At 38.9% G+C, this 16,416-nt stretch overlaps 1 long non-coding RNA gene across 1 annotated transcript in view; it reads right to left on the bottom strand.

Moving 5' to 3' along the window:
• Positions 1-15,076, bottom strand: part of LOC144597623 (uncharacterized) — a 98,912-nt gene extending 83,836 nt beyond the window's left edge. Inside the window, exon 1 of the long non-coding RNA XR_013547769.1 lies at positions 14,959-15,076. This is a non-coding gene — a long non-coding RNA (uncharacterized LOC144597623). The remainder of the gene's footprint in view (positions 1-14,958) is intronic.
• Between the last annotated feature and the right edge of the window lie 1,340 nt (positions 15,077-16,416).

The following is a 16,416-nucleotide window of genomic DNA, read 5'->3' as shown; positions in this document are numbered from 1 at the left end:
TGTTGGGTGCCATAGTAATGAGGAGAGAACATACCAGGTGAGACTTGATTGGGGTCTCAGTATGGAAAAAGGATCTTTCCAAACACTTACCAATACACAAAGGAGCAGTGCAAGTAAATGATGTCATCCTGTATGCAATACTGGTGCAGAGGTGATTTATGACAAGAAATGCTATGCCAAATTTTGGATATGACACAATTTGACCCCAAAATGGTTGCTAGCTTATTACACTCTGTAAATTTGTTTTAAAAAGAACAGCGCTATGTAACTGAAAAGACTGCGCTTGTATTCACTGGAGTTTAGAAGGATGAGAGGGGATCTTATAGAGACGTATAGAATTATAAAGGACTAGACAAGCTCGATGCAGGAAAATGTTTCCCAATGTTGGGGAGTCCAGAACCAGGGGACACAGTCTAAGAATAAAGGGGAGGCCATTTAAAACTGAGGTGAGAAGAAACCTTTTCACCCAGAGAGTTGTGAATTTATGGAATTCTCTGCTACAGAAGGCAGTGGAGGCCAATTCACTGGATGAATTTAAAAGAGAGTTAGATAGAGTTCTAGGGGCTAGTGGAATCAAGGGATATGGGGAGAAGGCAGGCACAGGTTACTGATTGTAAATGGTCAGCCATGATCACAATGAATGGCGGTGCTGGCTCGAAGGGTCAAATGGCCTCCTCCTGCACCTATTTTATATGTTTCTATGAATTTCTAGATTAGTACTACCACTGTGGTTTTAATGTTTGGGAAAATAAAAAGCGACGGAGGTAGTTGTTTTTAGCAATGAAAAACATCCATGACAGCTATTTAACTTCATGATTTGGTTACATGCTGATTCAATGCACATTTCAATTTCACAGGAAAGAAGAACGATTAATGTTTACTTGCCTCCCCTATCTGATGGCAGGAAAGTTATTTAGAATGGCATTGGAAATGGTCATTCTAATTTATTGGAGAGAAAATCAATGCAAGCATCCAAATAAATTTGAACGGTGCTGATGTGAGACATGAGTGCATGTCACAATTTTGTTCATCTGGAGTTCACAGCCATGGCAAGCACATCCTTCTTGCCGTAGATCAAGGCAAAACCCAAATATTCTACTTGCTTACTTTGGAATCATAGATTCCCGGACATAATTCACTTGTCTATCATATCAGCCAAGGTGCTGCTCACAGAATATTTATAATACGGAAAATCTAAAAAAAATATTTGGATTCTGTTTCTATCATTACTTTTACACGGAACATTATATTGTTTGTATTTGATCACTACAGTTACAACCAAATAGAAATTCCAACATCTGTTATTTAAAAGGCTTATTATTTTCCCCATTCACTATCATTGATTCACATGCATCATTGCACACAGACAGCTCTCTGTTGGAAGAGGTCTGTGCAGGAGTATAACAAATCCTTGGCTATCTTACAACTAAATGATAGCATTTCAGTTTGCTTTTTTTGCCAGAGCTTCAAAATGTGATTCTATAATTGGGCTTGCCAAGATCAAGTCCACACCATTTCCAGATGGTGCCAAGAAAGACCTTACACAAGATCTGCATGTAACATTAGTGACAATAGAACGGCATCCTTTCTGGTGCAGTGATTACAATCTTAGCTAATAAATTCTGTCTTTTCAACCTGATTTTAATAATGCGTCATCTGAAAAGCATGAAGCTGAATTAGCTGGGAGGAAATATTGTTTTGTGGGTCAAAGAAGCTAACCCTAATTCCCAAATTGACATCAAACAGATTAGACAATATTAGATATTGTCTCAGAAAACAGGGATATTTATGACCATAGTGCTTAAAACATAGCACATAGGGATTTTGTATTTAAATATCATTGAATAGTCTTTTTGATTTTTTTCTGCTTTATACATTAAAAATGTATGTTTTCCAAAATATACCATTGGATATCTTGCTAACCCGAGATTACTTGTCAATAAGTTAAACCTTACCTCAATACAACTGTACCATCACCCCCATCCTAGGCTTTCTCTATTACATCCACAACTCATCATTTTCCACTTCCTTATGTAGATTGTGCTACTGACACAAAGGGTAAACTCCTAAAGTACACCGAGGCAATGACTTGAAATTATTTTTCAAAGTGCAAAAATATTTATGTAGTCTAATATTAGGAAGGTTTTCCTCTTCTGCTACAGGGTTAAGTAAGGTATACAGTCAGTCATAACTCTTTGGCTCCATTGAGCCCTCAGATGCAGCCCTCAAGTTCACAGCAACTCAAGCCGAAATAAATTTCCTTTCTTTTAGATTGATTTCACGGTCTCAGATGACCTCCAAACTGCTTTGTCCTTGGCAGTTGTGATATCTTTATACAGTACACAAGTGTAAATAAAGTGGGATTTGCATTTTATTCCTTCATTCTTTCTTTGAAGTATGGAAGATAGTTCTTTGTTTCAGAGCAATCTTTTCCAAATTTGAATAGATTTTAAGAAATTTGGAGAATGCACTGCTTTCCTACAGCCAATTGCAGAAGGAATCTATAATCATAAACATGTTAGTCAAAAAACATCACCTATTCCTTCTCTCCAGAGATGCTGCATGTCCTGCTGAGTTACACCAACATTTTGCGTCTATCTTCGGTTTAAACCAGCGTCTGCAGTTTCTTCCTACAAAAATTATAGTTGAGTATTGATTTTCCCCAAAGACAAAAATATATTAGTAATTTTGAAAGTGCAAAAACATACAACCATGGTATGGTAATTGATCTTCATTTGTATCACTTAATGATTTTACGAAAATATGCTCATTGACTCATTTACATATTGACTTTAGATCTATACCAAAATAGCCTTTTCTTTGTTGCTGCACGATTGTTAAACAGAACAAATCTAATGACATTTCTGTATTTAGTTATCTAACTTATCCTTTAAATACATTTAAGCATTCTGGAATAAACAATGCAAAGCATTTTAGGTGATAAATTATTTCTGATAATATTAATGTCTGCCATTATAATTTAAGCATTAACCTGTTACCCCTCCATTGAAATAATGGACAAAGGCAATTCATACAAATGAATTAAGCATTTATGCACTAATATCACAAGCAATAATTTCTGGGCTTTAGTAAGCAGTAAACTAACTGCATGTCACATCATTTGGAATATCCTCACTAAAGACATTTTTATTAAGTGAGAAAATTGATCCATTGAAAACATTGCTTTTGAAATAATGGATCAGACAAAGGATCAGTGCGTGAATACATTTTCACTGGTGTAGCATTTCTCCTTTAGTTGAGAGCAATTATTCCTTTTGCCTTATTTGCACTGACTGCACTGAACATTATGGACCTTCAGTTGAGACAAGCATACCAGATTTATAAAAATTAAACCCTCCTGTGCCAATGGTGTTTCATGTGAAATTTTGAACGGAAACCTTATCAAGCAGTCACGTGAAAACACGCTAGCATCATATCATAACTGATTCCTTTTCCATCTCAATTGCCTTCTTACACACAATAGAGATTTTTTTTAAACCCACAGATCACGCCGATGGGAGATATCTGCAACACAATAGATGCAAAAATCAAGGAAGTGGTTGCTCAAATCTCAATGTACATGGATTTCAGGTTATAGCATTGCAGTCAAAACCCTGAATGGAAACAACTGGTCTCATTTCAATTACTGCTAATGAAGAGAAATATGATATTCATCGGTCCTCTTGCTATGTAATTGACTGAGGCGTTGGCATGCTAAAAACACAGGATACTCAGATTGGTTGCATGGTGTGCTGCACAATCCTCACCAGATTTGCTGGGCTGTTGTGGCATGCTCTGCTCTCTACTACTTCACTCAATGCAGCTGACAATTCTGACGATCGATGACAGGCACAAAGACTGGAGGTAGATTTGCTGCCTTTGGCAGGTCCAGTCGTGAAAAGCCCAGGGCTATAAGGGTCGATCTAATTGAGCAGCACTTTACTTAAAAGTAGGCTATAACATTTTTTATGAAGCTAGTCTTGTAATGTATGTTCCTTACTAAGTTCATTAATTCTTAAAAATATAAATCAATGACTAAATATTTAATAGCTTCCCAGAGTATTAACATGTCCCCATTGAAGACTTTTACTCAGTAAGTAAGCTTCAATGTATGTCTGCTTGCTAACAATTAAAATGTACATTTTCTGCTTATTTTATGAACAGTTTATTTAAGGTTGTGGTGTTACTATTCTCTTAATCATGTGCATTAATCTGTCTTTCATGGTTGTAATTTTATGTCAAAATAAAGGTGAGGCTAATAGTACTTCCTACTATTTAAGCACAAATGGTACAGCAATTGAAGGCAAGAGGCAGATGCAAGTTCATCTCAAATATCAATAACGCCATTGCAGTTACACTACTCAACTATCTCTTCATTAAAAAAAAAATGGATCTCACCATCAGCCTTGCATTGAAATACATTGAATGCCAGAAAGTGATGACATTTGGATGACAGAGATGAACTAAACTCACACAAAAAGTTGCTTTTAGCCATCTTGGTTATAAGTACTCTTTTAATAATGTGATGTACAGTAATCCCTTGATTTAATGATATTTGTTTTACAAATTGTTATTGTAATCCCATTGCCTCTTTGAGGTATGCAGCATCAATTTAGGAAGCTATTTCTCCCGATGATAAATAACTTGACACTCTCTATGCAAAGAAACACACTACCAAAATGCCTGGCCTTTTCAACTTCTGAAATCCACTTAAACTTTTTCCAAGAATCCCACTGCAAATCAAGGGATGAATCTATTAATTAGTGCCAATAAGTTCACTGGCACAGATATTAACCATCCGAAGTGTGAACTTTCATTTCTGTAAACATTAATTAATAGGGATTTGAAAAGTGTCAAATTTAAAATATCCTTTCTCTCTATTTCCTCATCCTCAACTGAGCAACACTGAATTTAATGTTTTGGTTCCTTCCCAATCCTAGTGCTGTTAATTTCACAATCTAACTGGTCAAGGAGATGAAGACTTGCTAGCTCCATTATTTGATGTCTCCCCTGCACTTGCTACATTATCAGCTTGGACTTTCAATTATTTCCCATGCAAAATAAAAGTATCCCAATAGGGAAAAGCAAGTCAAACTAACAGCATAGGCATTATCTGCCCAGGTACAACAAACGTTGGCTCAATTTTTTCTTTTAGCTTTCAAATAAAGAAAATGATGCAGATTTTCCCCTTTAACCGAGATTGAATTGCTGTTCGTATCCACCATGAATATACTTAATCATATTAACCACATATATCTACTTCTTTCAGATTGTTGGACTAATTGAATAGGTACTGTGCTATTTTCCATCATGATGGAAAACCAAATAACACAATCTTGAATATCTTTGATTATCTCCTCTGGCATGTCGGGAGGTTTGGGGAGACCTGATAGAAGTATATTAAATAATGAGAGATATGAATTGAGGTAAACAGCCAGAACCGTTTTTCTCAGGGTGGAAATGTCAAAATCTAGAGGGCAGCTGCTTTAAGGTGAGAGGACAGAAGTTTAAAGGAGATGCACAGGGCAAGTCTTTTTAATACAGAGAATGTGTGTGCCTGGAACGCACTGCCAAGAGTGGTAGTGGAAGCAGATACAATTGTGGCATTTAAGGGCAACATGTATATGGCAGGAATGGAGGGATATGAATTATGTGCAGGCAAAGGGGATTAATTTAATTCAGCACCATGTTCGGCATGGACAGTGCAGACCCAAAGGCCTGTTCCTGTGCTGTTCTGTTCCACATTCTAAGTTTACCTTTTTGATGGAAGTAAAATCATACCATAAAAAAGGCTGTTGAGGAAACCTGATCACTGATTACCACCATCATCAAGACCTTGAATTTCTTATGCCAGCAGGGCATTCATTGAGGTAGGACACCAAGTCCATCAGGAAGCTGGGTGGCACATATATGAAAAAGATGACCAAATTATTTTCAATCAGTTGTTCAGGTAAGCACATCCCTATTGTTTTTCTTCTGAAGTCTTGTATATCTGTTTTCATATTAAATAAATAAAGGCAGAATTACTGTTGGCATTCATGATGAGGATAGCCAAGCCTTTTATCCACATATATATTGGGAGATTCGAGAGACTGCAAATGCTGGAATCTTGAGCAAAAAACAAAAGGCTGGAGAAACTCAGCGGGTCAGGCAGCATTTGTGGAGGAAATGGTTAGACTTTTCAGATCAAAATCATTCTTCAGACTGATGGAGTAGAGGAGAGAAGTCTGGAAGAGAGAAGTTGGGTGGGGCAAAGTCTGGATACCAGAGTCACCAGTTACAGGAGGGTGATTGGCAAATGGGTGGAGTAAATGATAAAGTCAGGGGGTGAAAAGGAGACAATAAAGAGCTAAATAAGGAAAGAGGAGAAATGAAATGTAAAGCCAAAGGGAAAGATATCGGTGGAAGGGGACAGATGGGAGGGATGAGGATATAAAAGGAAGTATAAGATGCGGGGTGAGGAGATCAATGAATGGAGAAGGGGAAAGGAGCAAGATGACTAGATTGGTGGGAAATGGTGGGAGAAATGTGTGCACACCAGGATAGGGATGGATCGGGGAAAATATAGGAAGAGGAGGGGAGTATTACTTGGAGAATTCAATGTTCATACTGTTGGGTTGTAATCTCCCCAAGTGGAAAATGAAGTACTCTTCTTCCGGCTTGTGTTTGGCCTCACACTGGTGATGGAGGAGGCCAAGGAGAGAAAGGTCATTTAGGGAATGGTAAGGGAAGTTAAAATGATTCGCGACCGGGAGATCCAGCAGGCCTTGGCAAGCATTCAGCGAAGCGGTCGCCTAGACTACATGTGGTCTCGCCAATGTAATGGAGGCCACATCAGGAGCACCAAATGCAATTGAAAAGTTATCTATGTATTTGTATTGTTTCTGATTTGAGGAACTCTCACTCACTTTTCATCAATTAATAAACATAGTTTACCATAGAATATTTAAGTAGACACTCAAAGCTTTTTTTCCCCCATTTCAATTGTTTTCTATAGGTATATAAATATACATTTCTGGTAGAAATTGTTATTTTGTCACTGGACTGAGTTAAATCACATTGTTATTGATCAAGTAATTCAAATTTAGTGTAGTGGAGCAACCTAGATATTATAATGCTGAATTCAGATATCATAATCCAATCATAGCAGACTATTAAACCCAATTATTAATTTTATTAATTATGATTTAGCAGCAGGAAAACTGGTACACACATGTCTATTTATTTTGAATTTACCAGTGCAAAGAACTTGAAGTGTGTTTCATTGTTAAAGGCATGAGATAAATGCAAGATAATTCTCACAATCTGTAGTCTCTGCCCTTGTGACCCTTTAGAATTGTTGAAATGCTTCAAACTGTAACAAGGCTGAATTGAGATTATGGAAATCCTGCAATGCCTTTCTCACCAATATCTTGAAATTATCAGTAAAGTGGAGAAAAGATGTGACTGCCATCATTTTAATCTACAATCAGAGTGGACATTGGATTGCTTTAGTTATGTAACATACAGTGCATTCAGAAAGTATTCAGACCCCTTAACTTTTTCCACATTTTGCTACGTTACAGCCTTATTTTAAAATTGATTAAATTCATTTTTTTAAATCAACAATCTACACAATACCCCATAATAAAAAAGCAAAAACAGATGTTTAGAAATTTAGAATTTAAGTTTAGTAATTACAAATAAATAACTGAAATATCACATTTACATAAGTATTCAGACCCTTTGCTATGACACTCAGAATTGAGCTTATGTTCATCCTGTTTCCATTGATTATCCTTGAGATGTTTCTACAACTTGATTGGAGTCCACCAGTAAATTGATTGGACATGATTTGGAAAGGCACACAATTGCCTATATAAGGTCCCACAGTTGACAGTGCATGTCAGAGCAAAAACCAAGCCATGAAAACGAAGGAATTGTCCATAGACGTCCGAGACAGGACTATGTCGAGACACAGATCGGGGGAAGGATATAAAACAATTTCTGCAGCATTGCAGGTCCTGAAGAGCACAGTGGCCTCCGTCATTCTTAAATGGAAGAACTTTGGAACCACCAGGACTCTTTATAGAGCTGGCCGCCCGGCCAAACTGAGCAATCGGGGGTGAAAGGCCTTGTTCAGGGAGGTGACCATGAACCCGATGGTCACTCTGATAGAGCTCCAGAGTTCCTCTGTGAAGATGGGAGAACCTTCCAGAAGGACAACTATATCTGCAGCACTCCACCAATCAGGCCTTTATGGTAGAGTGGCCAGACGGAAGCCACTCCTCAGTAAAAGGCACATGACAGCCCGTTTGGAGTTTGCCAAAAGGCACCTAAAGGACTCTCAGACCATGAGAAACAGGATTCTCTGGTCTGATGAAATCAAGATTGAACTCTTTGGCCTAAATGCCAAGTGGCACCGCTCATCACCTGGCCAATACCATACCTACGGTGAAGCATGGTGGTGGCAGCATCATGCTGTGGGGATGTTTTTCAGCGGCAAGAACTGGAAGACTAGTCAGGATCGAGGGAGCGATGAACGGAGCAAAGTACAGAGAGATCCTTGATGACAACCTGCTCCAGAGTGTTCTGGACCTCAGACTGGGGCGGAGGTTCACCTTCCAACAGGACAATGGCCCTAAGCACACAGCCAAGACAACACAGGAGTGGCTTTGTGACAAGTCTGTGAATGTCCTTGAGTGGCCCAGCCAGAGCTCGGACTTGAACCTGATTGATCATCTCTGGAGGGACCTGAAAATAGCTGTGCATCTACGCTCCCCGTCCAACCTGACAGAGCTTGAGAGGATCTGCAGAGAACACTGGGAGAAATTACCCAAATACAGGTGTGCCAAGCTTGTAGCGTCATACCCAAGAAGACTTGAGGCTGTAATCGCTGTCAAAGGTGCCTCAACAAAGTACTGAGTAAAGGGTCTGAATACTTATGTAAATGTGATATTTCAATTATTTCTTTTTAATTACTTTGCAAAAATTTCTAAACATCTGTTTTCACTTTTTGATTATGGGGTATTGTGTGTAGATTGATGATTTAAAAAAAAAAGAATTTAATCCATGTTAAAATAAGGCTGTAACGTAGCAAAATGTGGAAAAAGTGAAGGGGTCTGAGTATTTTCTGAATGCACTGTATGTCTAATATGAAAATCAAAAACCTGCAGTTGTTTAAAATCAGAAAACAAAACCTGAAAATGCTGGAGAAACTTAGCAGGTCAAGCAACGTCTATGGAAATGGAATGGGTTCTGTTCCTGTCATGGTGTAGGGAATTATCACTCTCAGGAAGGAGATTTTAGTAGTCTGAAGTTGGATATTGTTAAGGTGCTGTTGGGCAACAAGAGCTGAATAACATCCAACAATGTTTTTAATTGAACTAGATATAGACACAAAGTGCTGGAGTAACTCAGCGGGTCAGGCAGCATCAATGGAGAGTAAGGATGGGCGACGTTTGAAAGTGGACTCTGGCTGAAGGATGAAGTAGTATTCTTGCCTCTGCATCTGACTGATCAAAATTCTTGCCTGCCACTCCAGCACACTAAAGAGGAAATGTTGGAATTGCTGATTTTTATGTGAGACATTAACTGATGGCTATGCCTGTCCACTCAGGTGGATGTGCAAGATTCTATGGGTCCACTCACAGGTTAGCAACAACTGTCAACAGCATGAGCCGTGCAACATTTCAGCTTGAACCTACATGTATATGTTCCATCGCCCAAGTGCTAACCAATAACCTTTTTCAACAAAAGAAAAGAAATCTTCATTTCTCTCAATGTTCAGTTACAGTTATTTGTGTTTGGTCATGGAATCAAAGAAGGATGCAACACAGAAATAAACATTCAGCCCGCTGAATCTATACCAACCATTTACACAAATCCCACAATCATCACATTTATTATTCTCCCCACATTTTGGTGAACTCTCCCCCCCACCCCCAGATTCTACCACTTCCCTACTTAGGGACAATCTACAGTGGCCAATTAACCGACCAACCAGCATGTCTTTGGGATACGGGAGGAAACCACAGCACCCAGAGGAAACCCACACTCATAGCGAGAATGTGTAAACTCCACACAGACAACAGGGGGTTAGGACTGATCCTATTTATTTGGCACTGTGAGGCAGAAGCTTCACTAGTTGTGTCATTGTGCTGTCCAATATTAAACATTAAAATACCATGAATAATATGTGCCGTAATCCCCATTTCCCCTATTCTGTCTGCTATCCAGGTCTGTTAATGCGATTCGAATCTAATTTTGGGATAGGAGTACCAAGGGTCATGACTAATAAAGTGCCTGTTCAGCACAAGAAGCCAAAGGTAAATTTCTATAGATCTGAATTATTCATGCTGGGTAAGGAAATTATTGGCCAAATATCTCCCTTCAACATATTGGTGTGGGATCTTTAGTGTGGAGATAAAAGTGCAAACTGAGCATAGTGTTTGAAATTTTATCCAAAGGACAGTTCAGCACTCTCTCAGAACTGCACCAGACTACAAGTCTCTGGTGTGGGACTTTTATCTACAACTCTCTGACTTGGGGACATGAGCTGTGGCTGACACCATTTTCATCTACAGTCAGAGTGTGTTTATTCTATTCCTTTAGTTATACAACAAATGGCTGATGTGAAAATCAAAACATCTGCAGCTGCTGGAAATCTGAAATAAAAATAAAATGCTGGAAATCTTCAGCAGGTCAAGAAGTATCCATGGAAAGGGAAATGTTAATGAATACTATTGTGTAGGAAAATGAATACTATTTGTCTGTCCAGGTTCTGACAGCGTTTTTGATCGAAAACATTAACTAGGGCTCTCTTTCCACAATGCTGCCTGACCTGATGAAAGTTCGTAGTATTTTAAATTTTTATTTATGTGGCTTATCCATGTAACAATTCCAGAATAATATGTGGATTTCTGCTGCAGGGGGACCTACAAAATAACTATTATATAAGGTAACAGATGAATGCATGAGAAGGTGGGAGAACCACTGTTAATTTTACAGTTCTAAGTGGAAACTCAGCAGAATTCATCCCTGAGAATATCAATTTAATGTCGCATAAATGTCTTTTTGCCAGTGTGTACAACTTAAAATATTATTTTCATGGTGGGTTACAAAAACATCTTATGTTACATGGAAAAGTAGAATTCTCAAACCAGCATTGTCCTGGGAGCATATTATAGGGTGCCTATCCAGTTCTATTTTTAATCTTTAAATTAAAGAGTTACCACTTCATTAAAAATTTCACACTTTACTAACTGACATTAACAAGTCACCAAAAGTGATATAATTAGTATTTTTTGTTACAAGGAGAAAGAAGTAGTCAAATGTGCAGTATTGACACTTCACACATTACAGCATAATTTTTTCGCACATAGCACTTTAAATGCAAATCAGACTGTAATATGAACGGTGAGCCAAATAGGCTTTGTTCATTTTTAATTCCTGGACTTTCATCGTTAATTTATTTTTCCTTTGGGTTTATTTTTTTATAAAGGTCTTAGTGAGCAATTACCCAAATGTGGATATTGCCACACATTAAATATTGGTCTGGAATATTCAGACTGTTATAAAGAAATGGTGCGCATCATTCAATACCCGAAGGCTGCCCACAGATGTTTCAGTGGAAATGTATGGTCAACAGGAATTTGATCTCATGCAGCACCAGACGATAGGGGATTTGGGCCCTTTATGAATAACATAAGCAGCAGCAGCATCATTCCTTGACCACACTGAAGAATCCTCTACTAGACAGGCAATCCAGAATTAACTACCTGACGTGATCTTCCGAGGAACCAACTATTGTGCACCAGGTTTTGGTTGTGTTGGGTGTGTGTTCTTATCACTCATTCATGATAGCGTGGACAGGTCAGAAATTGCTAAGTACATTTTAACAATGGCAAGTCTTTTCTTTTGACTGCTTATCAAAATCACTTCCATCTCAGTTAGAACTTGTCAACTTGAGCAAAAACATATTTCAGATTATTATGTATATGGTGATTGTCAGGTGAGGTGTGACATCATGTGTTGCATTATATCCTTGGGTTCAGGGAGGGTCCAGATTGACCATGGTTGAGATACAAGGACTGGCAAATATTGGAATCGTGAGCAAAACACAAAATGCTGGAGTAACCCAGCAGGTCAGGCAGCATCTGTAGAGGGAAGAGAGTCTGAAGCAGGATCCCGAAAGGAAACATTGCCTATTCATTCTCTCCACAGATGATGCCCGACCCGTTGAGTTACTCTAGCACTTTGTATTTAGACCATGGTTGAATCAAATTTTAATTTTATAACCTGTGAAGATCGCTGATACAATCCCTGGTTTTAGCTTGAGGAGGGGGTTGGTGCCATTTTTGTGTCTGGAATTCCTTGAGAATTGTTTTCTTTGTGTATTACACATCGAAACATACATAACATTTTTGGATGCCACTTGTTTAATTCATGGCTTTAGTGCTGTAACTCTATCTGTTCCTCTTTGTCCAGAGAGAGGTAGAATTTGATTCTCTTTCTGTGCAAACCATGGTCATTTGTCTAAATTAGCCATATGCGCCAAATTTAATGATGGTCCTGGTATCCCAGGCTCCTGCCTGGAACTAAAAGAATTATACAATTGACCTTTACTGCCTCTTGAAAGTTGTTACTGCAGTAGCAGTTCTAGTTTGCAACTTTTGACAGGTCCCAATTGGGCTTCCTTGATAAAGTGGAATCTCTTCAAACTCCCTGGTCAGTTTCATTTTGGAGACTGCTTCTGGAATGCACGTTATAGATGGAATCTTCAACTGAGATTTCCTGCTCCTCCACTACCTCTCTCTCCTGAGAGGCATTTATGTACAATCACCCTTTGCCTCATCTCCAATCATGTTGAAGGACAGGAGATACGGTGCCATCAAATCAATGTTATTTATAAATATGTGGTTGGGCATCGAGATCTGTCTGGTTTCAGGAACAAAACACATGTTGTGTCCTTTTCATTTTTATGGGCAATATGAGCTGGATTAAAAATGTGCATGCTCTTCATTAAGAAAATGCAGCCAAATATGCATTGTAACACAAAACAACAAAGCTCGCTCCTGAGCCCAGTTTTATGGCCGTAATTTCTTGATGAGCTATGTAGATGTTCAAGTCCACACATATTCTTTAATCATTGTAGTGATGTAATTTAATTTGTGTGCAGCTTTCACTGGAGAAAATGTTGAATTCAGAATGTATTTGTCAACCTTTAAACTGAACTTCATGTGAGAGACTGACAATTACGTAGAAATGAAATGAAGTGGGAGCCCTATCTTCATCTACTCGTTTTATGCTTGGCAGAGTGCAGAAAATGATCATTCACAAGCTGAGCATAATTATGTGGCAAGTTAGGTGTGGGGGGAGGGTTTCAAAATAAAATAAATTTTTATTTTTCCTGAAGTAACACATTTACACTATTTCTGTGGTCAGAAAATAATCTTTAAAGATAAGCATTATCACTACTGTCTGACAGTTATAAGAATTGAACTTTGTATCTGTTCCACGAAAGCTTGTCAGTATCAATTTTTAAAGTGAAATTCTCCATTTATAATTGTATGTTGTTTTTGTCATTTTTACGAAAAATGATGGATCTGTTTAATTTAATGCGCTTAATTTGATCAACATTAATCTTGTAGGGTCTAAAATACCTTCTTTAGCAAAATGTGAGGGATTATGATTACATCGTTTTTCAATCTGCAATCTCCGTAAGTGAACCCATCTTAATCTCACAGTGAGAAGCCTTACCATTTTCATTAACAGATTATAATTGGGTCGAGCTCATTAGCAATGATAAAATCAGTATCAGGAAAATACTATACAGTAAACCTAATCAAGTTCATACTTATTACATTTAAACAAATTTAAGTGTATGGATTTTTTTTTACATAATATATTATCCCACGTATTTCTGCTCCAATAATGGATGTACAAGAATTTACAGTCCAGCCACAAAAAAACATTTCTACAGCAGATTAATAGCAGCACTTTTACATTTCAAAAATTAATCTGTTCATTGCTTACCTAAACATGTCATCTTAACAGTTCATCATTTAATAAACAGTGCCTTTGGTAAGTGGATTATGTCGGAGGAAGGGTGGGAGAAGGTGCAGAACAGAGCTGACAAACAACTAGCAAAGGCCTTGCTGATGTTATCAGCAAGTTTACCCTGCTGGAATAAATATTTGTTGATTCCCCTTTGGTTGGAAAAGGAGTCTGTTGTCAGCAAGCCCCAGCAAGGACTTGTAGAAACGATCCAGGCTTTCACTCGGTAGCTTTCACATTTTAATCTTAACTCCCAGATGCTGCCTGACCTCGCGAGTATTCCTTTTCATATTGAAATCCTGAATAATATTCACTCAAATAGATGATTTGCTATTGTACTTTAAGCATTTCCTTTGTGTGCATTTCTCCTGAGATAAACTGGTAGCTTTCCTAACCAAAGAATCTGAAATTATGAGTCCAGAAGTCAGATGTGGTATTGGTCATTGGGATGATCTTCCTTCAACAACTGTTATGGGGCACGACTTCCTCTCAAATTTGCCTTTTTTCCCCACCATCATGTGTTGCATTTTATCCCCCAATGTATTTGTTCTTTTAAATGTCCAAATCTTCACAAGTCTAGGAAGGTCAATCAGCTGTCCATTACAAAATATTAATTCAAGATATTCCCCAGCTCCAGACCACCAAATAGTTCCCAAAATAAAACAGCACGATTCATTAAAGCAACCCAAATAAATAATGTACTTTTTGACACGTTGAAAGACAGATAAACAGTTGCAGAAAGCAATAGGTGAAGCCAGCATAGTCTGTTGGCTGGCTCCAATTTATTTATCACAACAGACAGAAGATATTTTAATTCAAACAATATTATGCCAACACAACATCCCCAACCAGGACAAGTAATTGACTCCCCAAATGAATCATCCAGATCCAGCAAACAAAGAATAAAAAGGTTTTACTTACATAACACCTTTCACAACCTCAGGGCATTCGAAATGTGGTACTTTCTCTGCATCAAAGACTCATCTCTGATTTTTTTTTCTCATTTCTGATGAAATATCAGCGACCTGAAAACATTAACTGTTTCTCCCTCCACAGATAATTCCTGAGTTTCTCAATACCTCCTGCATTTTTTTCACACCTATGGGTTTTTTTAATTTGCTTTTTATCTAAGCGATAAAGTGAGTCAGTTTATATGAGTTGAATCAGTTTATATATGCACCGCAGAGCTGACAGATCTCTCTCCGCAGATGGATGGAGACCGGTTGCCCAGCGCGCACGTGCTCAGGTGTAACGCTCACCTGGACGAGCAAAGGGCGGACACATTCAGCAGCTCGACGCGCCAGCAACCTGCGGTAAATTCAAATCAATGTTTTAAAAAAATAACTATTATTAGGGAGCAAAGAATGAAATAGTGTATCCATGGAAGAGCGCGGGCGGCGTCCCGCTGAGTGCAGGATCATTGCAGGTGCGATGTAACCATGGCAGCCGGGTGAGTCGGGCCTAGTCCCGCTGGGCGAACGTCCCACCCTTTCTGTGGGAAGCCACTCGCTTGAACCCGCTGCGGAGCCAGCCGCAAGAGCACGGGGAGACCGCCACCTGCCTTCGCCGGGAAGGCAAACATTCGGCCGTGGTTTCCTAGCGCCGGTTTGGCAGTGCAAGGCTTCACCGCAGGCTTCAAGCTGCTTTGGCCTGAGGTGGGAAGGGAAGGAAGGGTGAGACCAGGGGAGGGAGGTGGTGGGTGAGAGCGAGTGGTTAACAACAGGAATGTGTGGCTGAGAGAAAATAATGCAGGCTAAAAGGGCGAATGAAAAGGGGATAGAGATTAAAGGGTGGCAGTTAGGGGAGAGAAGCAGTGAAACTGAGATGAGAGTAGGAAGGGGTTTGGGTGGTGGCAGTCAAGGAAGAGAGTGTGGTCATGTGTCTTTATGTATATATTTATAATAACATGGATGAAACTCTCAGAGTACTGCAAGCAGTGCCACACACATGTTTCCCTGAACCATTCTCACATGCCAAAATTCTCCACTCTCCCCCCTAATTCACCTGCTACTTGGGACAAATACTGTGGCCAATTAACCTCTCCTGCATATGCTAATTCTGTACAGAAGAGCCTGGACTCCAATTGTCTTTGGATCTTCTTTCCATTGGATCAAGGCCTTTCCCTGTCAAAATCATGTATTGCATTGTGTTATTTGTAATGGTCTCGAACATGTGGTCTTCAAGCACACCTTTGTTAAACCTAAAAACAGATGATTATCCTTAATGAGACAGTTTGTCCAGTTTTGTATTCCCCTCCTGGGAAAGCCCAATTCCCATTGCTCATCTGTTGATTTGGGCACGTGCTAATCAAACAGTCGTCAATCTGAGCATGAAATCAAGCCTGGGTCAAAATCTGCCCATATTAGAGCGGCGTGGTAC

The sequence above is a fragment of the Rhinoraja longicauda genome, chromosome 10 (genome assembly GCF_053455715.1).
Source record: "Rhinoraja longicauda isolate Sanriku21f chromosome 10, sRhiLon1.1, whole genome shotgun sequence".
Lineage (NCBI taxonomy): Eukaryota > Metazoa > Chordata > Chondrichthyes > Rajiformes > Arhynchobatidae > Rhinoraja > Rhinoraja longicauda.
Note: the sequence above shows the minus strand (reverse complement) of the source record. Positions and strands in the feature narration are given on the sequence as shown.